Consider the following 25011-nt stretch of genomic DNA (forward strand, 5'->3'; position numbering starts at 1 on the left):
GTTTCATAAAGCTTTTTTGAGGGCCCACACAGCCTTTTCTGTCTTAGCCCCATCCTACCTATTAACTTTTCTGTCTGCTTTATAGTTTTCAAATTCCTCAGGCTCCATCAACACAAGCTGTGTCAGGTATGTGTTGCTTAGCCCATGATGATTCCTTTTTCAGAAGTGTCTATTCTCCATTTTCCACATCTAATATTTCAATTCAGTTTTCTATATACTCTAAGACATTTCTTGCTTTCTTTATATTCCAGCATCACAGTATATGCCTATGTGTGTGTGCATATGTGTATATATATAAAATGCATTTATATATTTTTATTTAAATTATTTTTTTGATGCTCAAAGCCACAACTAAACTGAGAACTGCCTGACAATTAGATTGTGTCTAGTTCCACTTTACATATCCAATAATCCCTTCAGTGTACAGATTATAATAAGTAATGGATGGATGGATGACTCATTGACAGAGGGAATCATAATCAAGTGAAGATTACAATTAATAAATACATATAAAGTACATATGTCGGCTGGGAGCGGTGGCTCATGCCTATAATCCCAGCACTTTGGGAGGCCAAGGTGGGCAGATCACCTGAGGTCAGGAGTTCAAGACCAGCCTGACCAACATGATGAAACCTGTCTTTACTAAAAATAAAAAAATTAACTGGGCATGGTGATGGGTGCCTGAAATCCCCCAGCTAGTCAGGAGGCTGAGGCAGGAGAATCGCTTGAGCCTGGGAGTCAGAGGTTGCAGGAAGCCAAGATCCGCCATTGCACTCCAGCCTGGGTGACAAGAGCGAGACTCTGTCTCAAAAAGAAAAAAAAAAAAGTATGTGTGTTGCTAGCCTTTCCCCATTTCCCAGTTCATTAATGAAAACACTGTTCTTGCCCTTTCATTTTTCCTTTTTTTTGATGGAAGAGTATATCTGTGTCAGACGTTCTCTGGACATTGCCCACGAAGAATGAGAACACATTCAGAGAGTAGCAAGACCAGAGAGATGGTGAGGTGGCAGGACATAATAAAGAAGATTAAACCCAGCCAGGAGTCCCATGGGTTCTGAACCTGCACACTGCTCACAAGAGATTTCTCCCTGTAGATCGCCCTTTCCCAATGAATGTGTATATCTTTAGGATACTCATGAACTCTCCATCTTATCACAGACTCTGCAGGTCTTCTACTGACTCATGGTCAATTGGAAATGGGGAACCAGGCTTTAACCCTCTAGATATATCTGCCTCCAAGTCCATGTTCATACACTGAAAGGCCGAGTCCCACTGGACCAGTCCTGGATTCTCCTCTTTTTAAAATGTATAGTTTTTTCTGGACAGTGACAAATCTTTTTTTTTTCCCCCCCCGAGATGGAGTCTTGCTCTGTCACCCAGGGTGGAGTGCAGTGGCGTGATCTCAGCTTACTGCAACCTCCATCTCCCGGGTTCAAGCAATTCTCCTGCCTCAGCCTCCTGAGTAGCTGGGATTTCAGGCACCCGCCACCACGCCTGGCTAATTTTTGTATTTTTAGTAGAGACGCGGTTTCACCATGTTGGCCAGGCTGGTCTCAAACTCCTGACCTCGTGATCTGCCCACCTCGGCCTCCCAAAGTGCTGGGATTACAGGCATGAGCCACCGCGCCCAGCCGACAAATCTTAAATTTGAAATTAAATTGTTAAGGATATCTTTATATGGTAGAAAATAACATTCACAGATGCCAAAAAGTAGAAATCTTTCCGGCATCTTCCCTTAATGAATTTTGACCAAATATTTCCTTGATCATAATATTTTTCTTTCAAAACTCTAGATGGTCCTTATGTAAAAATTTTGTGATTCTTTTTTTTTTTAAATTGTATGTAATCTTTTATTTTCTTTCTTAAGTTTATATGTTTTTCTGGACATTTTATAATGACATTTTTTAATCCAGAGAGAAGTTGAAAGAATTATGAACACCTGTATTTTCAGCAACTAGTTCCACAATTAGCACCTTGTCACATTTCTCTAATTATTCATTTTCTATTTTCACCTTGTCACATATTTCTCTAATTATTCATCTCGTTGTTTATTGATCTACATTATTTTTTATGTAATTAAAAACATAAGATGTAGACATCCTTATACTCTACCCCGGAACACTTTTGGTTACTCTCTACTGCCTTCAAGTAGTTGTTTATTATACTTGGAAAGAAAGTTTAGAGTTGTTACATGTTAGTTTGATCCAAAAGGAACATTCCTGTCAGTAGTAGAAATGGAATCCTCATGATATTTTTTAGTTTTTGAATTTTCGTAGGCCTTTTCTAAATTAAAAAAAAAAGCCCCCAGAATAGGCCTAGGTATTAGAATCTTTTTATTAAATAACTTGACAGTTGGAAGGAGCCTTTTGATGTTCGGCAATGGTCAGCCATCTGGTTAGAAGAGATCGTTTTAGTCTTCCGGTAGCTGTTAATTTAGCTCCAACGTCTTTCTCTGTTCCGTACTGTATTTGAGCTTCTTCAACCTGTTTCTCAAGTTTCTGTCTTTGTTTCTCTTTGTCTCTGTCTCCCTCTTTCTGTCTCTTTCTTTCTCTCTCTTCCTTTTGCCCTCTCATTTTCTTTAATGCATTTTTTATCCTAAAAGTAAAGTTTTTGCATATGTCTCCTACCACACTAATTCATCTTTCTACAGTAGCCAATATGCCCTTCAATGCTTCTATTATACCTCTGTTATGCTTCTCAGTTTAGCAAATTTCTTCTTCTTTGTATCTATTATGTTTCTTGGTTTAGCAAATTTCTTCATTTACTTGCAATGCTTCCTGATTTCAAAGTGTTTCTTTTTTTTTTTTTTTCTGGACCGTATGCCCTAAGTTCCATAGATGTCATATTTTGTTCTTTGTTTTATTTTGTCAATAGATCCAAAAACATGTTCTAAAATAATGTATTTCTAGTATAAATTTAGTTCAGAAAGTCATCTTTTTTTGGTCATGTGCTTCACTTCATGGGAGAAGAGAGCTTTTCTGTTTGCTCATCCTGAGGGCCCCTCCTCCTTCCTGTCGTTCTGTTTTGGTGGGTCGCTATTCTGGAGAAGCTCATGTCTCAGAGGCATCCTTCTTTCTTAGGATGCCTGTTTATAAGAGACATTCTGGCACCACATGAAATTTCTGTTTGTCTAGCCTCAATGTCTAGAAGTCGTCTTGCCATGGGGCCATGAAGTTTGTTACAGAAGGTTCCAGCGGGAGGCAACCGCCGTGTCACCATGTATGCCTTCTGACTGTAGCTGGTATTAATCCTGGTCTACAGATTCAGCTGTACAGGAATGTTAACTGTCAGTTTTTTAGGTCAGTTTAATGTCTGACTCTGAAACCCCATTCTGTCAGATTGGCAGGAAAAGAAAGCAAGAATCTTGGTTTCAGTCTCCACCTTTTAGAATTCAGACCATTATCTGCAGTTTTGGATAATGTGACCACCTTGGAGACTAGATAACATCTGGACTTGGTCAGCTGACCCTCCTGTGAACCACCGAGGCATCATTTTTCTCTGGGCATCAAGGTACACCGGGACCAGTAATTTGTTGCTGTTTCATTATCACCTATTGGGTAACTTGTGTCAAAATGCTTAGTGCATCACACTGCCGATATCCTTCCCCTAGAGTTTTGTTTTTCCTCACTGGAAGGAACACAGGACCCAATTTTTTTTTTTTTTAAGTTTCTTTAGACACTGTGCCTCATCTAATCCTTCTTTTTTCTCCTTCCTTCTTTATTTTCTTTCTCTCTTTGTACCTTTATCTCCTCCCCCACTAGCTATCTTTCTTTCTCTTATTTTTTTATTTTTTATTTTATTTTTTTTTGAGACATAGTCTCACTCTGTTGCCCATGCTGTAGTCCAGTGGCATGATCTCAGCTCACTGCAACCTCTGCCTCCCGGGCTCAAGCAATTCTCCTGCCTCAGCCTCCCCAGTACCTGGGATTACAGACGTGTGCCACCACGCCCGGCTAATTTTTGTATTTTTAATAGAGATGGGGTTTCACCATGTTGGTCAGGCTGGTCTCAAACTCCTGACCTCAGGTAATCCACCCGCCTCAGCCTCCCAAAGTGCTGGGATTACAGGTGTGAGCCACTGCGCCCAGCCCCTTCTCTTCATCTTGTGTCCAGCAGCATATTTATATTTTGAAACTAAACATGCACATGATATGACTTCTTGCTAGTGGTTTGTTTCCAGGATCTCCTCCTAGTATATCCAAGGCAATGTACTATTTCATGGGAGGGGAATGGCTTTATAAAGCTTCCATATCTACTCTCTCACAATAATTACTGGGGAGTCTAGGGATTTGGATGACAACTTTCTTCATTTCCAAATCTGAATCAGCATTCTGGTTTCTTGGCTATCTCATGGAGATCTGGAAGAATAATAAGTGCTGCCTTTCATTAGGATACAACTGCATCTAAAGGCCTCTAATCACTTTTTAGGATATATTTAAAAAAATCTAAACAAGGGCCCCCAAATAAACTACAAGCTTTGTATTTTTTTAGAAAAACTATTATGTGGAATAATTAAACTGACAGAGTCAAGGGGATCTTTTCAATACTAATGAATGAAGATTGTATTATTATTATTATTATTATTTTGAGACAGAGTCTCGCTCTGTCACCCAGGCTGGAGTGCAGTGGCGTGATCTTGGCTCACTGCAAGCCCCACCTCCCAGCTTCATGTCATTCTCCTGCCTCAGCCTCCCGAGTAGCTGGGACTACAGGCGCCCGCCACCACGCCCAGCTAATTTTCTTTTTGTATTTTTAGTAGACACAGGGTTTCACCGTGTTAGCCAGGATGGTCTCGATCTCCTGACCTCATGATCTGCCCACCACGACCTCCCAAAGTGCTGGGATTACAGGCGTGAGCCACTGCACCCAGCCAGATTGGATTATTAAAAAGAAAAACATTGATAGCAAACAGGGATGCTAAATGTATTCTTTGGCTTAAAAAAATTTCAATATTGCTGTCATCAGGATTTCTCATTTTGAGCTCAGTTCATAATGATTCTAGGTTTGATCATATTTTAAACTTGTATCACTCTAAAATGTTAGGTTAAAACATAAAATTACAGTTTATGACAGTCAGATAATGTTGAATAACAGTAACTTCATGTGTTTAAGTAATAGGTAAGGTTTTTGCTTTACGCACCTTTTAGTGAGTGTATTATACATCTATCTATGGTAGACATATTTAAGAAGAGGCACGGGAGGCTGAGGCATGAGAATCACTTGAACCCGGGAGGCAGAGGCTGCAGTGAGCTAAAATCACATCACTGCACTCCAGCCTGGGCAACAGAGTGAGACTGTCTCCAAAACAAGAAAAAAAAAAAAAAGAACAAGAGGGAAACTTTGCCATTCATTTTTTCTGAAATGCTGTTCAAGGCAGATGGTATACCACTCAGATGGCCAGCTAGGTGACTTCTTTTCCCAGGAATGTCTTAGGAACCTGCATCTATTCCTCCTAACATGTCTTCCTTCCTCTTCACCAGAAAAGATAACAGGCAACCAGGGAGAAGTCTCTTAACAGGATGCATTTTCTCATGTTTTTAAAGTGAGAGCTAAAATGTTGTATTCCTGACAAATTATGTTTTGATATTTAAAATTTCCATTGACCACATAGCAGGTCCAGAGCAGACATTTTTCCCTACATTTTTCATCTCTTGAAGGTAGAGAATTCTGATGAACTGGATGTGTAATTCAGAAAATTTGCAACCTTTAGTAAATCTTATGGGTTCCTTCCTAGAAGAAATGGGCTCGGTTTCAGTTTTGAATGAGAGGTTTCTGCTTCTCGGACTATGAGACTAACCCAGGAGTGTTCCCAGACTGCTTCGTCTCTCACACTTCTACTCAAGCAGAGGTCTGAGATGACATTTGGGCTGGAGGAATAGCATGCTCATATATTAGCAATGCCTACTATAGATGAAGAATTGGAGAGTGAAGGGCTGGTGTCAAACAGGTTCGATCTCTATACTTGCCTTTACGAAATCAGATTTAAAAAAAAGAGTAGAAATAGTAAATTCCCTTGAAAAGATATTTGAAAATATAATGGCACTAAAAGAAGATGCTCAGTTATTTAAATTCAGTATGTTCATTATCTGGGCATGTGGGAAAGGAAATATCTGAAGTAGATGATGTGTGTGGGCAGGTAGATTTGTGATGTATTTGCCAACATGAGCAGAGGAGAGAAGGAGAAGAACATAAGGCCAAATACAAAAAAAAAAAAAAGTGACAGAACTATGGGAAGAGTTTTAGGGAGGCTAAAGGTCATGATCCATTAAACCTTGTGGAAATATTATATAAAGGGAAAAAAGCTTTATAGTGATAAGTCAGACAAGAAGATAAATTGGAAAAAAAAGCAACACATCTCCTAGGGGCATGGTAAGAAGTTTCACAATGGCATAGACATTCAGTCCTCATTTTATCTCAATCTTCTTTCCCAACCAACCTGATCATCAGTCTGGAAGTGTCAAGCAAACATCATTAATGGGTGAATTAAAGTTGTGTCTACAACATTAAGACAACTCAAGTGTTGGCAAACTTTTTCTGTAAAGGCCCACAATGTATAAATATTTTTGGCTTTACAAGCCTTATGGTCTCTGTTGCAGCTACTCAACTCTGCAGCTGTGGAAGAAAAGCAGATGTAGACAATATAGAAATGAATTATTGTGGCTTTGTTCCAGTAGGTCTTAATTTATGGACATTAAATTTTGAATTACATGTAATTTTCACATGTCATGCAATGTTCTTTGGCCTCTTATTTTTTCAACCATTTAAAAATGTTTTTAAAACATTTATGTTTTAAATATATGCAACAGGACAAAGTAGGCTTGTGGGCCACAGTCTGATGATGCTGAAATGAAATATCACTTAGTCATTTTTAATGTGGTGATGAAATTTTCTATTAAATGAAATATACTAGCATGCTGAAAAGCTTGGAGATATGACTAAGGAACCATCAAACCATAACAGATGGTGTTGGCTGAGTGAAGGATCAAATTTGGAGACAAACTTGTGTACTAATGTTGTAAAAGGTGGTAAATTGTCACTTCTGGGAACTATAGACCAGAATGTGTGAGATCAATCACTGAAATATATTGGAACACATTATTAAACAAGCGGAGACATGAAGAATTGATTACTCCCTAGAGTGAATGACAAAAATAAATATCAAACTCTAAAAAAATTGGCAGACTACATTATTTAAATAGCATAAGTGGCATAGATATAGGGTATATTGAGTATGCAGGAAAATACTAGGCCAAAATTTTCAACATATACTACTGAAAAAAAAGAAGTTGACTAAATAATAACATAATTATATAGGGTCATAATTGTTTTAACAATGTTCAAGTATACTAATTGATGGGTTTATATTCCACTGAGTCTGTCAAATAAACCTTATCATGATGCTAAATATTAACTTGGATGCCTAAATGCCAACTCAGCATTCTAAATTGCTTTCTGCCTGACTGTTAACTTGAATACTAAAGCCACTTCACATTTTCAAATGACTGTTTAACAAGGGCTTTTGTCTTCGTCATTTTGCTGAACAGAATACCAAAGACTGCATAACCTATTAAAAAAAAAGTTTATTTCTCATGGTTCTGGAGGCTGGGAAGTCCAAGGTCAAGGGACTGCATCTGGTGAGGGCCTTTCTGCTACATCATCCCATGGCAGTAGGGAGAAGGGTAAGGGAGTGTGCAAGAGCAAGGGGGAAAGAGGACAAACTCATCCTTGTACCTAGAACTACTCTTTGATAACCTGCTCCAGAGATAATGGCATTGATCCATTCATGAGAGCAGAGCCCCCATGACCTAATCACCTCTTAAACGTCCCACCTCTTAACCGTCACAATGAAAATTAAATTTCAAAATCAATTTTGGAGTGGACATTCACACCAAAGCAGATTCCAAAAGAAGCATGTTAAAAATACCCCAGATTATAAAATTATGAATCCAAAACCAAAAAGACAATATAAATCAGGCATAAAAGCAAAAGTTTAGGTTGAAACAAGCACCTTTATTTATAAGTATAGATGGCAAAGAACTTAGCATAACTGCTTTTGTCTTTGGGTTGTGTGTAGGTGAGTGGGTAGTATGTGTTATTTTTCCAAAAAAGACTAGGTGGTTGTAGTTAATTGTAAACTCACAGTTAGCCAGTGGTTTGACATGTTTATAAAGGTATGTGGTATATTTTCTTTTCTCTTTCCAACACCTTGTGTTGCAATTTAGGACACTGTGAAGTAAAGGAAGAATTCTGTTCACTTGTGATTTGAAAATTTTTCTCATCAAGATGATAACTTGGAAGCATTATTGATAATCATTTTGCCCAGTGAGATTATGTCTTTGGACAGCTTGGTTGGGTCAAATTTTCACAAACTGCTAGGATATTCATAATGGGCCATCTGCAGTTTTAAGTATTCAGTTGATTCATCCAACTGTATATTAAATTTACCAGACCATCAATGTAAGAGGCAATAGGGCTTGGCAACACATACCATACTGATGATAATAAGAATATTAAGAAACATAGGATCTTGTGATGGAGTTTCTAGTAATTCGCTTTCTAGCATTTTGCCAATTGTTTAACCTCTTTGAAGATGAGGGCTTCAGTATGTCTCTAACAGAAATATGTTTGTAATTGGGGATGAGGTGGGGCTGTCACCTTCCCTATATTCATGACTATACTATTCCTGGATCTAATCAGCCTCAGAATCTTTAACACAGAAATAGACTCAGAATTAGATAGATTTGACATGCGATTTGAAGAATATTTGTCATGTTTGAGTGAGATAATCTATAGAGTTCCCTCCCAGCCTAAGTTTGTAGAAGATTTTCAGATTTTGGGGGTTTGAATATTTTATCATTACTGTTGTGTTTTCTGACTTCTCCCCATCATATGCCACTTTTTTAAATCAAATATCATATAGTAAATCCTAATAGTTTGTCAATGTTTTAATATTTTATCATTATTTTAAAATACTTCTGATTTTCCTAGGATAAACCTTGGGAGTTTTGTAAAAACTAGTCCTTCAGAATCTTCTCTTACAACAGCAATTCTAAAATCTGAAGGCTAGTATCTAGAAAACTACTGTAATCAATGTTATATAAAAATCTATAATGTAGAATTCCTTTGACCAAAAGATGTTAAGGTCAATCAATATATCTGTGGGATGAGGCTAATTCTGTTATCTTAGGATGATAAACTGGAACATTAATTTCCACTCTAAATTCAAACTAACCCTCTGTCCAATATTCAGTATCTCTACAATTCAATATGGCAGTCATTCATTAATTGCAACCCAATAGAGTTTGGGTTCCTAATGTGGAGACATGCCAAACACAACTTAATAAAGCCTACTGACAACCTTCTCATTTTCCATCCATTTTTTTTCTTAGAGTTCCATTCTCTATGTATGTCCTTTTCGCCTGCTCCTTTATGCTCCTCTTCTGTTCCACACCTTTTTGTTACCTTTGCTCCACAGTCCCTAAGCTGCACTGTAGTTACTCATGGAAGTAAAGACATATGCAGTGGCTGGCTGCCCAGATGTATAAAGATGTTGTGTGTATAATATATGAGAGACATTTAGCAATATTTGGAAAGTATGCAGTAGCTTTGATTTTTGGTTCTTGGTTCTATTCCAACAAGGGTTTTCCTTCTGCAGGTATCAAACTGCTAGAGGCCCTTTTATCTATCCTCCTGGCCACTCTCTTTCTCTTGCACACACCAGTGGCACAGGATGCAAGCCTTGCATCTGTATCTGTAACTGAAATTGTGCTGCAGGGCATGCCCAATGCTGTTCTTAATTTTAATCTGTTTAGGGCTCTGCCAAATGAAATGCCGGTAACAACATTTACAGTTAATGAAACCAATGCTCTAGGTCCAAGAAGGAGCCTAAGTGAAGTGGAGAGCTGTTGTAATCATGCAATTAGTCTAGCTGGCAGAAATGACGTAAGTACTTCCCCACTCTTAAAGAAAATAAAGTGTTCAGTGGGGTTGTTTATGTGAGTTAAGTTCTTCCTCCAAATTCTCCACCTCTCCACTGCCTGAGGTCGGTTCCAACAGAGTCCTTCCTGGTTACTGCCCACACATCATCCTCAAGACCCAGTTAGATTTCAATCGGAGGACTCAACTTTATCACACGCTCAAGTCTCCCTTAGCTCATCAGACTACCTATATTTTATATTTACTGACTTCTTGGGATTTTTTTTGTTGAGAAGAAGTTATTCATTGGAAGAAGTCTGGATGATGCTGAAAGTCATCTTTTACAATTTAGGCACGCAGTAGAAAGATTTACAATGTATTTTTTGTTTGATTCTTTCCAGTTGCCTGGAGCAAACATTCATCTTCTACTTCCTTTAATAGGATCTGACTTGTGACATCATGTTCTGAAAGGCTGCAGTTTAATGCGTGTGTTTTCTCTCTAACACACATATATTATGCAGAGACTCTAGGATTTCATCTTTATTTTGTTTTATTTTTTAAGGCCATAGAAGCCAGTTGCCTTGGGGTTTCCTTCTCTTAGAGACGTCGCCAATGTCAAGGAAGCATTCTGAATAGGTTGAGCTACATAGTAAACAAACCCCCTACCTAATGTACATTCGGGGCTTGGCTTGTGCCAGAGTGGCTTGTCCTGCCAGTTGAGTGCAACACTGAGATGCCAACGGTATTTATCTTCATTAAGTTTCCAAAGCAATGGCTTAAAAGTTTGTGCACAATTTGCAAATTCAGTTTTAAGGATGGTATCCTCAATTCTGCAGTTTCCGGAATGGTGGCTTCCAGGTATTTGGAGCCCCTTGCCAAAATGTTGATCACAGATGAGAGAATAACGTGTTGCTATGTTATGCAGAGAATTGTAATTCATTATATACTCTCTAGGGGGAATTACAGAAGTGCTGACCATTTGAGAGAACCAATGATCACCATTTGAGTAAAGCAAAAATGGTCCTCAGAATATCTTAAGATCATGAGTCATGAATTTCTTAAAGTTCAGTGAATGCCAGGCTTAGTGACATATGCATGTAGTCCCGGATACTCAGGAGGCTGAAGTGGGAGGATTGCTTGAGCCCAGGAGTTTGAGATCAGCCTTGACAACATAGTGAGACCCTGTCTCAAAAAAATTAGTTTCGTGAAGGCAATACCTGGCAATACCTCCTACTTAGATGGGAAACTTATTCTTACATGCTTCAAAGAAGTCAAAGTGACTTTTACAGTGAACTTTTAGTAGTACTTCTTATGCCTAATGCCAAAACTTATTTTATGACAGAGACATGTCATCAATCTTTTTTCTCTTGTTTTCAAGAAAGGAAATGTCAGTACAAATACTAAGGAAGTTTCAACATCTCCATAAGGTAGGGCATCTTTTAGATTAGTGGGACTTTTCAGCTCCAAGACAAAGAAGAACTCAACCCAAATTTACTTTAGAAAACATAGCTGAAAAGTCTGAGGGCCATGCTGGTTTCAGGCATGTGGCTGGATTCAGATGATGTCAATAGAACTTTCTTTCTCTCCAACTCTTGTTGCCTCCTTCAGTGGGATTGATGTTGTGGTTAGGATGCACGTGGTGCACCTGGCCTCCTGCCTCCTCGCTCTAGGCTCTCCTTCACTGATGACAAATCGGCTGCAGCACAACCTCATAGATAAAGTCTAGCCAGAAACAGTCGCCACTCCACTTACTCCTGCAGAATTCCTGAGATCTACTTGGATTGGATTAACTCTTGAACATCTGACTGTGGCCTGGAGAATGTGGTGTGCTGAAGTCAGGCTGGATCTCTTCTCAATCCAGGTAGACCGAAAGTGGAGAAAAGTAGACTCCAAACAGAAATCTAGTATCTTGCTGAAGGAAGTCAGGCCAACAAGATATGTTTAGTGCTTGTATTGTATTTATCTTCTATCGGCTGAATTGCATCCCTCCAAGTTCATATGTGGAAGCCCTAACTTCCAAGTGCCTCAGAATTTGACTATACTTGAGATAGGACATTAAAAAAGGTGAGTAAGTTAAAATGAGGCTGTTAGGGGAGCCCTATTCCAACATGACAGATGTCCTTATAAGAAGAGGAAATTTGGACACACAAAGAGACAGCACATGTGCCTGAGCACAGAGGAAAGGCCACATGGGGACATAGAAAGAAGGTGGTCATCTCCAAGCCCAGGAGAGAGGCCTCAGCAGAAGCCAAGCCCACTAACACCTTGACCTTGCACTCCCAGCCTCCAGAACTGTGAGAAAATAGGTTTCTGTTGCTTAAGCCACGCAGGGTATGGTATTTTGTTATGGTAGCCCTGGCAAACTAATACAGCATCTTCTTTTATTGTGTCTAGTCACCTTTATTAATTTGGGGATGCCTTAAATATATATTTATATGGTTTCTGTAATGACTTTATGGAATCTTGTTACCATTTTGATTTCCAGTAAAGCCAATTGTTAAATTAGCACTTGAATTTAGTCCTCTTAAAAGTCAGATCAGAAGCCATATTAAAGAAGAGAAATTATTATTTAACTTTAATGTTGAAGTAGTGTTGTTTATTTCTGTGCTTGTTAATGAAGAGATTCAAAGATTCTATCTTGTATCGGTTCAGTGTTCCTTTGACAGGAACTAATCATGTAAGCTTGATTTTAGGAAACATATTTTGACCAGATAGAGCAGAATGAATAAAGCAAAACACCTTGGAAATGCTATTATCTGAAAAATCAGATTCATTAAATTAAGTTTAGGTCAATATTCAGCCACATGTCAAATAAAATATAATCTACAATGAGGTTTGGGGAAAAAACTAGGAAGCTGGTTTTTCGTTTTTATTTTTCCATTTCATTTCATGGTAGGAGTTGCCTCTAAGACCTAACATAACAGAATTTATGTGGTTGGCCAGAAGCTTTTTATTGATTTCTCCTGGCTACAGTGCAATTTTCCCAGCATCATGGAGAGAAACAGGTAGAGAAGTGAACTCAACAGACTTACAGTCTAGAGTCAAGTTGACATGGAAAATATCAGGAAACGGTAAATGTGATACTAGAATTCTTGACAGACCTTTAGTTGAGAAAGTTGTGGCAGATTTATAGCTTTAGATAAGGGCCCTTCACTGGAAGAAAGTATAGGCTACTTCTTTTAAAATTTAGGGAAATACAGTTTATTAGACTGGTAAGTTTTGAATGCGTTGTAAAATATTAGGCAAAAACCTCTATTTCCTGTGTTATCTTTTGCTTTTTAAATTATAAAAAAATTAAGTAAATTTTAACAAAAGAGGAAAAAAATATGAAAGAAAGTGATAATTCCATTAGTCATTTTTTGTGTCTACCCTCCCAGAGATTTTTCTAGGGTTACACAAATATTATACCTGTCATATATAACTGTCAAACACAATATTTCTCAAGCATGAAACAAATGCATGCTCATATGCTGTATATTCTATGTTTTATATCAATATGCATATATAATTTAAAATTAAAATACTCAATATTTTCTTTATGAAAGTAATGCAGTTCTAGCTCATTTTTCTTACTACTTAGCATTGTGACAAAATTTGCTTAACTAGTTCCCTATAGATAAAGAAATTTAAGATAATTTTGTTTTTAAAATATTACCCTTAATACTATAACTATGCTTATTCCCGAAATTTTTTTGTCATTTGCCAGTATTTTGATAAGATGAATTTACCCTGTGTCAACGGGTATCACATCCTTTTAAAATTGTTTGACACTCTCAAAATGCCCTATGAAAATGTTGTAGGGTCTACACTCCCACCAACAGTGTTTGACGGTGCCTATTTTCCCTCACATTGGAAAATATTAATGAGTCAATGCTCTATCTATATTTTCTTACTTAAATATCCAGCAAACTGTATGAGTTAGTTATTATTTTTTCCATTTTGCAAGTAAAAATACAGGGAAGTTGGGTGGAATCTTGCCTTGCAAAAGGACACACTGACAGTTAGTGGTGAGCTGGTGTGGAAGACAGGCTGTGTCCCAGAGATACCCACTTATCCACTATGCCCCAGATGCGATTATTAGCCCAGCCCTGTAAGTCTGAATTCCCAACTCCCTTTATCATTCATGCAGCACTTTCTCATTGTTTGCTGTCATCTCCTGCTGCTTTTGCTTTTATTTTGCTATTTTTATTTCGAGTTTTCTTGGTTAATTTTATGAGTTAACTTGACTGCATCAGGAGGTGCCCAGATCAAACATTACCTCTGCGTATGTCTGTGAGAGAGTTTCTGCACGAGATTAGCCTTTGAATTGATGGACTTAGTAAAATAGATGGCCCTCCCCCATTTGTGTGGGCATCATCCAATGCACTGAGGGACTGAATAGAACAAAAGGCAAAGGGAAATAAATTCACCCCCTTTTTCCTGCCTCACTACTTGAGCTGGGGCATCTCATCCTATCTTCTCCTGCCGTTAGGCTGAAATTTACACTATCAGTTCCCCTAGTCCTCAGGCCTTTGGACTCAGACTAAATGATAGTGCCCACTTTCCTGGATCTCCAGCTTCAAAGGGCAAACTGTGGGACTTCTCAGCCCCTCTAATCAAGTGAGCCAATTCCTCATAATTGTGCACGTTTTCTCTCTCTCGCTCTCTTTCTCATCTCTCTTTCTCATCTCTCAGCATTTAAAGCCACTGTTATTTTGAGTGTTCTTTTAAGAACTCAAATGATATCCCAGACAGTTCAATAATAGTCTCTCCTTTCAGCATTCTGACTTTCATAATAAGATTTTGTCATTCTTTTAAATTTTCCACTGAAGGATATTCTTAGCTTGAATTTTTCAAGACCTAAACAATTAACACAGAAAAGGGCTGAATGTCAGAGACACAAAACAATGGTTGAAAGTTAGCTTTTCAAATTTATTGTATTTAATTTCTGTTCATTTGAACTTAGATAATGTAAATGTACTGCAGAGTGCAATCTTTGGATACAAATTTGAGAGCTAGACACGGTAATCAGACTTTCTTATGCCGTATGCCTTTGATTCTGGGAGGGATTACTTTTTGTTGTGGTGCTTGTTGTTTTATCAGCAGTATGAAGAAAATGTTTTCAGCTGACACACACAAAAAAATACACCATTTAAAAAATAATGCATGATGTTTTCAATACTTTTTTCAAGACACATAAAAATATCTTGTTTCAATTATTTTAGCAGTTCTTTTAGCTGCTGAATACTTGCTTCGAGGACCTGCTTACCCCACCCCCTACCCCCACTAGAAATGTGTCTGGTACATGAAATTTATTCCTGGAGCATGTGAACACTTCTATTGTGTTCCATTAAATGTAGGATATCATTATAGCATGTGTCAGTCATAAGAAAAAAATAAACTCTCAGGCTCTATATATGTGTACGCCAGCTTAATAAATTCTAGGCAACAGATGTAGCTGCCAGTTCCTCCTTCTGCCACGTTTCCCCAGTTCAATAAAGAGGTACAGATGGTTCTTTTCACCCTGGTATCTTGAATCTTGGCATGAGGGCTGGGACTTTATTGATCTTTTTCTGGAAACTTCTTTCGACCCAAAGGACCATGGCAAGCTAAGTGTCAAATGAGATTGTCTTGCACAGATCTGGCCATTTGGAAGTCAGGGGCCCTTCAGAGTTGAAAAATAGCTCAGAGTACCTCTCAGCCTTTCACATGGAGAAACTGTCGAGTTACATTTACTCTTCGGCTTTTGATTTTTTACATGCTCATCTTGCAGAAGCCCAGGGCTGGGAGAAAGGTCATCTAGATCTCGGCTCTGCCTTAGGAAGAGCCTGAGCTAATCTTTCAAAAAAGCAAGTGAATCCAGCCATGGCTTACAGTTTTCCAGTTCAACCAAGAGAAACAAAAGCAACCTGAATTTGGTGGTAACAAAGAAGTTTAAAGGATCAAAAAAAAAAAAAAAAGATCTCAAATGATCCTATTGAATAAATGTAGTTTTGTTTCTTCTGTATAGTAAATGCTGTCCTTGGAGGATGGACATTAGTGGCTTGTTGTTACCCACTGGTGTCATAAGAGGTCTGTGAAAGAACTCTGATTAATCACACACTGGGACAATCAATATAAACTGGGACAAGCCTGGGTAACCTGGGCACAGGCACAGAATAGCGAATGCATGTACTAACTGGACACTCTTCCAAATGCCTCTCCATGCCATTTTATTTAATGGAATATGCCCTGAAAACTCCCCTTTTATATCCAGGGAAACTGAGACACAAAGAGGTTAAATAACTTCCTAAATTCATGTAAACCCAGTGTATTGGTGAGTTTTCACGCTGCTGATAAAGACATACCCAAGACTGGGCAATTTACAAAAGAAAGAAGTTTAATGGACTTACCGTTCCACATGGCTGGGGAAGCCTCACAATCATGGTGGAAGGCAAGGAGGAGCAAGTCATGTCCTACGTGGATGGCAGCAGGCAAAGAGAGAGAACTTGTGCAGGAGAACTCCTCTTTATGAAACCATCCGATCTCGTGAGACTTATTCACTATCATGAGAACAGCACCGGAAGGACCTGCCCCTATGATTCAATTACCTCCTACCAGGTCCCTCCCACAACACATAGGAATTCAAGATGAGATTCGGGTGGGGATACAGCCAAACTGTATCACCCAGGGAGAAGCCAAGTCAGGAGAGACGGCCAGTAGCCTTAGGGAGGGTCTCTGGCTGAGAAGGCTGCTCTGTTTTGGGATATGAGTGACTGGTCCAATTAGGTTGTTGCTCTCTGAAGGTTTGTTATGACAAAGAGGGACATCAGATAAAAGTGGAGTAGCAGAGGTAAGACCCATCACAAAAAGACAGGGGACATGGGATTGAGAGAAGAGTTGAGAGTGTCAGCAATCCATAGTTATTAGAAGATGACCTGGTTAGTTCCCAGGAGGACTGAGCAACCAAGACGAGAGCGCTCTGTCGCCACAGGATTATCTTAAGGATTCTGAATGACAGTGTCCTGATGTCCATGAGCTCTGCTTAACTGCGAAGGGTGGGCTGCCCGCCTTTCTTCTTTCAAGGTGTCTATTGCACCTGGGGTAACCTTGAGCACACTGCTTTCTCCTAAGACTTGGAAGAATCTAGGGTGCAGCAAGCCACTCCAAAGGGCCTTGGTGTGTAGCCATTGGCTGTTTCACTGAAGCTGGAATTTGATTTTTGAACATTGTGAGCCTGGGGTGCAGAGGAAAATGAGTGATCTCAGCTGCCTAGTGAGACTGCATACCGATGGGGCTTTGCAATCCACATGAAGAAAGCCTGAATATGCAGCAACTTTTTCTTTCTGGAATATGGCCAATCAGTGCTCAAGCTCAGGGTTTACTCCAGTGCTCCGATTGTCTTTGCCTTATGGGAGAATGTTCTATGTTAATTGGAATTCTTGCAAATGGGATTCATGAACGTCTCAGGATTTATACCTCCCAGACACCAAAGGGTTCTCACAATGGGTTGCAGTATTTTTCCGTGGAACCCTAGAGCTCTTCTGTGTTGCTGAAGGGGCACTGTGAACACTTGCTGTATTTTATTTTAAAAACTGGTATGAGTTAGTTTGAAAACACCGATAACAGCAAGTACACTCAAGTGTGTCTTAGACAAACTCTAACCCATTGGAGAATACCAGGATATCAACCTCTGCTGGCAAATTCACTCTTTAGTTAAGAACATAGAGTTTATGACTGCATAGTATTCCATGATGTACATGTGCCACATTTTCTTAATCCAGTCTATCATTGTTGGACATTTGGGTTGGTTCCAAGTCTTTGCTATTGTGAATAGTGCCGCAATAAACATACATGTGCATGTGTCTTTATAGCATATTCTCACTCATAGGTGGGAATTGAACAATGAGATCACATGGACACAGGAAGGGGAACATCACACTCTGGGGACTGTTGTGGGATGGGGGGAGGGGGGAGGGATAGCATTGGGAGATATACCTAATGCTAGATGAAGAGTTAGTGGGTGCAGCGCACCAGCATGGCACATGTATACATATGTAACTAACCTGCACAATGTGCACATGTACCCTAAAACTTAAAGTATAATAATAAACGAAAAAAAACCCAAAAAAAAAACAAAAAAAAAACCAGACCAACAACAACAACAACAACAAAAAAAAGGAACATAGAGTTTAAAGCCAGAAGGTCTGCTCCACAGACTACTTTCAGCGCTCCCTCCCTGGGTGACTTGGCAAGGAACCTGCATTCTTTTTTTTTTTTTTTTTGAGACGGAGTCTCGCTCTTTCGCCCAGGCTGGACTGCAGTGGCGCTATCTCGGCTCACTGCAAGCTCTGCCACCCGGGGAACCTGCATTCTTCGTGATGCATCGCCTCACTTGTAAAATGGGTGCAATAATAATCCCTCACTCAGGTAGCTATGTAAGAAGTGGATGAACTTAAATAGGTAAAACACTTGGAAATGTATTCAGCACATACAACACACAAAATGAATGTCACTTCTCATTTGTTATTGTCGTTGCTGCTGTCGTGCAGAGCTCAGAATTAACCTTCCCTGGCATCTCATTCATCTATCTGAGCTTCTTTTAATGCATTGTTCATTTAGAGCATTGAAGCTCTGCCCTACTCTTGAAAAAATTAAAAATATAAAACTATGCATTTCCAGTTACATAAATTGTTATGTTACGTAAATGTACCCTAATTCAGAACTAATGTGCACTGATGATTATTTACTATGCAAAGACAGGTGATAATAAATAAATGCATCATATATTGAAATGCTGTCATACCATTTTTATTCACTTATTTATCACCATGTGTTTATTGTTATTTTTCATCTGATTACAATGTCTATGTGTCTTCTGTAATTGTTTTATCTTTTAAATTTACAACATATGTGATAGACAAAATAAATGCTATGTATTTTATATATAAACAATCTTTTACAAATATCTCTATGTAGTTTATATATGCATATATTTTATATAAGCTATATATAACACTGCATGTTTACATTTGCATATATTTTATATGCATATATAAATATATATTTAATGCAAGTATTCATTTATAAATATCTAGAAATATGTATTTTTATATGTACATATTGTATATATGTACGTGTATATATTGTATATAACATCATTTACATATGTATATATTTAATACATAAAATATCTCAAAAATAGAGAAAAGTACACAGAATGGTATATATTACCCAGAGAATAGTGTCTATTATCTAGACATAATAGATATCAACTTTAAAGATTTTTACCTAACTTTTTAGAGAAATAAAACACTACAGATACAGTGACTCCTCCTCCATTCCCTTTCCTTCTCTATCTGCCACAGCTTCCCTCCCTTCAGTAAGGCTAGTTTGAAGCTGCCGTGTATCTTAAGCATCTAACATTTTAGTATTTTAACACAAATTTATGTTTCACAAGCCAATGGTAGTATTTTTGTTGTTAAAAATTAATGTAAATAATACTTTGCTACGTGTATCTTTCTGAAGCTTCCTCTATTTTTTTGAGATTTATTCATGCTAAAATAATCTCTATTTCATTTCATTGCTATGCGGTAATACTATAGTAAGAATATATCACAAAGAATTAATGCATCTCTCAATTGATATTTATAAAAGTTGTTTACAGTCTTTCATTCTTACAAGAAATCACGCAACGATTATGATTGTACAGACCTCTTTATGTGGAATGTGTGAGAGCTTCTCCAGGTATGCATGTAAGAATGCAATTACTAGGCTGTAATTTCTTGTTTCATTTCTGTATTTATTTTGAAGTATCAAGCATTCAGTAGATAGGCCTAATTTTTCAACATTGAAACAAATTTAATTACTACCTCACTCTCACATTTTTTAATGAGTCAGTTGAAGAAAGACTCGCTAGAGTTTGCAAAGAAAATTTAAAACACGGTTTGTGTTTGGATCTTCTTAGCTGTATGATCCGGAATTTACTCAATACTGTAGGGCATACAAGCAAAAAATAGAAATAAATTGGATGATGAGGATCATGATGATGAGGATGATATGGACCAGTGTGAATATGTTGTATTTTTCAAAGCCATTGCATTGCACATAAAATACTTAACCCTTTGTTTCTGAATATGTCCTAGATTTTATTTTCATAATACATTATTACATTGGAAAAATGTATAAAAGACGAACAGAAAGTGAATCTCTTCCACACAATTTTAATCTACAAAGAAAACCACTGCTAACAATTTGGTATATGGAACATTCCAGATTATTTCCTAAGCGTTTACAAATGTGTGTATGTGTGTGGGTACCTGTGTATTTTTTTCTTTTTAGGAGACAGGGTCTTGCTCTGTCACCCAGGTTGGAGTGCAGGGGCATGATCACAGCTCACAACCTTGAACTCGTAAGTTAGTGAGTGTTTGGTTATTTGGTTTCCAGAAATGAAATTATCCCACTGGAGCCCTACCCTACTTTTGGTTTTGTTCATCAATTCCTCAGTATAATCTACTTTTCTGAAGGCATTAAACAATTGTAGGCAGATGAATGTTGAATGGCGGGGCCTGGTTTCGAAGATAAGGTATTAATATTTATGTAGCTTATACGCAAGAGATTTCACATCAGGAATTCATATTCAATTGTGCCAAACCCGAGAAATGATTTTTGTCTTGAAACCATAGAAGAAGAAGAAGCACACAGTTAATTCATAAGAGTGAGAGCAAACATGATTTGGGATGGATGACTGAAATGATTACCACTGGTTTAGTACAGAAAATATCCTCTCACCTATTAAGCATTTTATATTAATTAGGGAGTATGCTGGGGATTAAAACTGGAAAATGTCATAGTGTAACTGCCATATGACCTCACACCTGGTTTTCAGAATAACGACTGAAAGTGTTGAAAAATTAACCACAGGATATCTATGAATCACCTACAGAAATGCGGGAAAGCTGTTTTGTAAGATAAAGTTTGAACATAGTCAACAACATCTGGGGGTTACAGTCTCTAAAATTATGTCTTTTCTGTGTTCTGGAAGTTCCTGCCCTCAGGTGAATTTTGTAGGTCCCAAGGGCAACCTGAACCAAGTGTCAGTACTCCCCTTTCATATCAAAGTGGGTTCAGGTTTCCTGCTTTCAGAGGTCAAACCTGCCACATCATAAGGTTAGTATGTTAACCTACTCAACATTTGCTTACAAGATGAGCTAAGGCGCATCGATGTAATGGCAGAAGGCATTCTCAAAGGAGGAAAGAACAAGAAAGCCCACTTAATTCCACATAAGTTCTCAAGGATTTCTTAATCCTATGAAGCCCATATTTCTGGGAATCCAGGATCTGAGGTGGTAGGAAATAGGATCTGCATGAAAAGGGAAGAAAAAAAGAAAGGCTTTGGTCTTAAATGTTTAGCTTGAGAAAAGACACGTTTGTAACAAATAAACCATGATAGAAATAAGTGGGTTAAGAGAAGAGGAGCGGCTGGGCCTGGTGGCTCATGCCTGTAATCCCAACACTTTGGGAGGCCGAGGCTGGAGGATCATGAGGTCAGGAGATCGAGACCATCCTGGCTAACACGGTGAAACCCTGTCTCTACTAAAAATACAAAACATTAGCAGAGCATGGTGGCATGTGCCTGTAGTATCAGCTACTCAGGAGGTAGAGGCAGGGGAATTGCTTGAACCTGGGAGGCGGAGGTTGCAGTCAGCTGAGATCGTGCCACCGCGCTCCAGCCTGGGCGATAGAGCGAGACTCCATCTTAAAAAAAAGAAAAAAACAGGAGCAATTTTTATTTCCTGATTTGATAAATGACAATGAAAGGTGGCGGGGACTTCTTAACAGGGCAGCTGGTGAAGATGACTCACATTAAGAAGCGCTTACTCCACACGAGGGGTTTCCCTAGGAACTTGAAAAGCATCATCTCATTTAGTCTTCACAAAAACCTTATGAAAAGGGTGCTACATTGTGCTAATTTTAGAGCCAGGAGACAGGATCAAAGTCCTTGAGCAACTTGTTGAGGTTGTACCGCTACCCAGGGGCAACCTTATCAATATCACATCCATCTGGCTCTGGGGAACTACTCCCTTATCCTCAAAGTCATAGTGCTTACCTTACATTGTATTAACACATTATCTGGTATGGAAGTAATTATTTAGTCAATGATGTAACCATTTAATGACTGAAAGAACCACATTCAGCTCCTAACACAAGTTTACATTTATAGGGGAACCACATGTCCCTCACCCCGGAGGTGTCCTTTGGTAACCTGTGCATAACATTTTATAAACCAGATACATATAGGGTTTTTTTCATAGGGCTTTGGATCATAGGATTCTTGTGATTAACTTGGATCCCTGATTTCAGATTTCTGGCTTACTAGATATTGATGCTCTGAATTTTATGACTTTAACATGGTCTACTAGATTTTCTATCATTTCTTAGCCCTAATTTATGATGCTGAAGCCAATCCTAGAGACTTCCGCCCCAGCAGACCAGTGCAAGCAAAAGATGGGCATGTATCTATTTTATGAAATAAGGGTCAGTGGGATATTTGGCAAACACATTAAATTACGGGGTGTTTGAGTTTTTTAACGTATCGTCTTTGTTGTGATGGCTGGACTCCGCAAAGAATTGGCTTCACTGCTATTTATGCTATGACAACTTTCATTCTTGTTTTTGGTAATTTTTGGTTCCAAGTAACAGAGACTTAGTGAAATTTGATTATGTTTTAGAAAAAAAGTATGTGTGTTTCTCTCTTTCTCTCTCTCTCTCTCTCTGTGTGTGTGTGTGTGTGTGTGTGTGTGTGACTATTTGAGAGGATTGGGATGTCTTAAGAATTTAGGAGCCACAAATACACACAGGTTCAAGGGACTGGAACTGGAAATTATGAATTTAAAAACTAAAACTATGCTTTTCATTTCTCAAGAGTCAAGTGCGATCTCATTTCTATTCATCTCTGTTGATGTAATTTATTCTTCCCTGTCTCTGTAGTTAGGCCTTTTCTGTTTCTTCATGCACATGGCAGAAAATGGCCACCCTGAATATAAATTAGTACAGACACTATGAAAAACAGTAGGAAAATTTCTCAAAAGTTATAAATAGAACTACTGTATGATCCAGCAGTCCTATTCTTGGGTATATTGAAAGGAATAAATTGGTAGGTGAAGAGATACCTGCCCTCCCGTGTTTATTGCAGCACTATTCGCAATAGCCAAGTTGTAGAATCATCCTAAGTGTCCATCAACAGATGAACGGATAAAGAAAATGTGGTACATTTACATAATGGAATACTATTTAGCCTTAAAAAAGGAAGAAATCCTGTCATTTTCGACAACATTGATACTGGAGGCCTTTATGTTAAGTGAAATAAGCCAGGGGCAAAGACAAACACTGCATGATCTCACTTTTTAAAAATTTATTTTATTTTTTTAATTTTACTTTAAGTTCTAGGATAGATGTCCAGAATGAGGAGGTTTGTTACATAGGTATACATGTGCCATGGTGGTTTGCTGCACCTATCAACCTGTCATCTAGGTTTTAAGGCCCACATGGATCAGGTATTTGTCCTAATGCTCTCCCTCCACTTGTCCCTCCCCACTGCCCCCCGACAGACCCCAGCGTGTGATGTTCCCCTCCCCGTGTCCATGTGTTCTCATTGTTCAACTCCCACTTATGAGTGAGAACATGTAGTATTTGGTTTCGTGTTCCTGTGTTAGTTTACTGAGAATGGTGGCTTCCAGCTTCATCCATTTCCGTGCAAAGGACATGATCTCATTCTTTTTTATGGCTGCATAGTATTTCATGGTGTATATGTGCCACATTTTCTTTATCCATTCTATCATTGATGGGCACTTGGGCTGGTTCCAAGTGTTTGCTATTGTAAATAATACTGCAATAAACATACATGTACATGTGTCTTTATAGTAGAATGATTTATAATCTTTTGGGTATATCCAGTAATGGGATTGCTGGGTCAAATGGTATTTCTGGTTCTAAATCCTTGAGGAATCACCACACTGTCTTCCACATTGTCTTCCACAATGGTTGAACTAATTTACACTCCCACCAACAGTGTAAAAGCATTTCTTTTTCTCTACATCCTTGCCAGCATCTGTTGTTTCCTGACTTTTTAATAATTGTCAAACTAGTGTGAGATGATATCTCATTGTGGTTTTGATTTGCATTTCCCTAATGACCAGTGATGATGAGCTTTTCTTTTCATATGTTTGTTGGCCCCATGTCTTCTTTTGAGAAGTGTCTGTTCATATCGTTTGCCTACTTTTTGATGGGGTTGGTTGTTTTTTTTTCTTGTAAATTTGTTTAAGTTCCTTGTAGATTCTGGATATTAGACCTTTGTCAGCTGGGTAGATTGCAAACATTTTCTGTCATTCTGTAGGTTGCCTGTTCATATTGATGACAGTTTCTATCGGTATGCAGAAGCTCTTTAGTTTAATTCTATCTCATTTGTCAATTTTGGCTTTTGTTGCAATTGCTTTTGGTGTTTTAGTCATGAAGTCTTTGCCCATGCCTATGTCCTGAATGGTATGAAACTGGAATCCTTCCTTACACCTTATACAAAAATTAACTCAAGATGGATTAAAGATTTAAATGTAAAACCCAAAAGCATAAAAACCCTAGAAGAAAACCTAGGCAATACCATTCGGGATCTCACTTACAAAAGGAATCTACAGAAGTTGAACTCACGGAAGCAAAGAGTAGAATGTGGGTACCAGAGGCTGGACAGGAAGGAGGATTAGGAAGATGTTGGTCAATGGATACAAAATTTCAGTTCGACAAGGGGAATAAGTTCAAGGATCTATTGTACACCATGGTGACTATACTTAGTAACCATATATTGTATACTTGAAAATTGCTAAGAGAGTGGATTTTAAGTGTTCTTCCACAAAAATGATAAGTTTTCACCACGAAATGAGGCAATACATATGTTAATCATTTAATTTAGCTATTCCACAGTGATTCATATACCAAAACACCATGTTGTACATATACACAATTTTTATTTGTCAATTAAAAAAATAAATTCTAAAAGAGTTACATAGGTTAAAAAAAAAGCTATCCTAACCCTCTCATAAATCCCCTTTCAATCTTAGAGCCCACGTGAGTCTCTTAAACCCAGTT

The sequence above is a fragment of the Gorilla gorilla genome, chromosome 21 (genome assembly GCF_029281585.2).
Source record: "Gorilla gorilla gorilla isolate KB3781 chromosome 21, NHGRI_mGorGor1-v2.1_pri, whole genome shotgun sequence".
NCBI classification, from domain to species: Eukaryota; Metazoa; Chordata; class Mammalia; order Primates; family Hominidae; genus Gorilla; species Gorilla gorilla.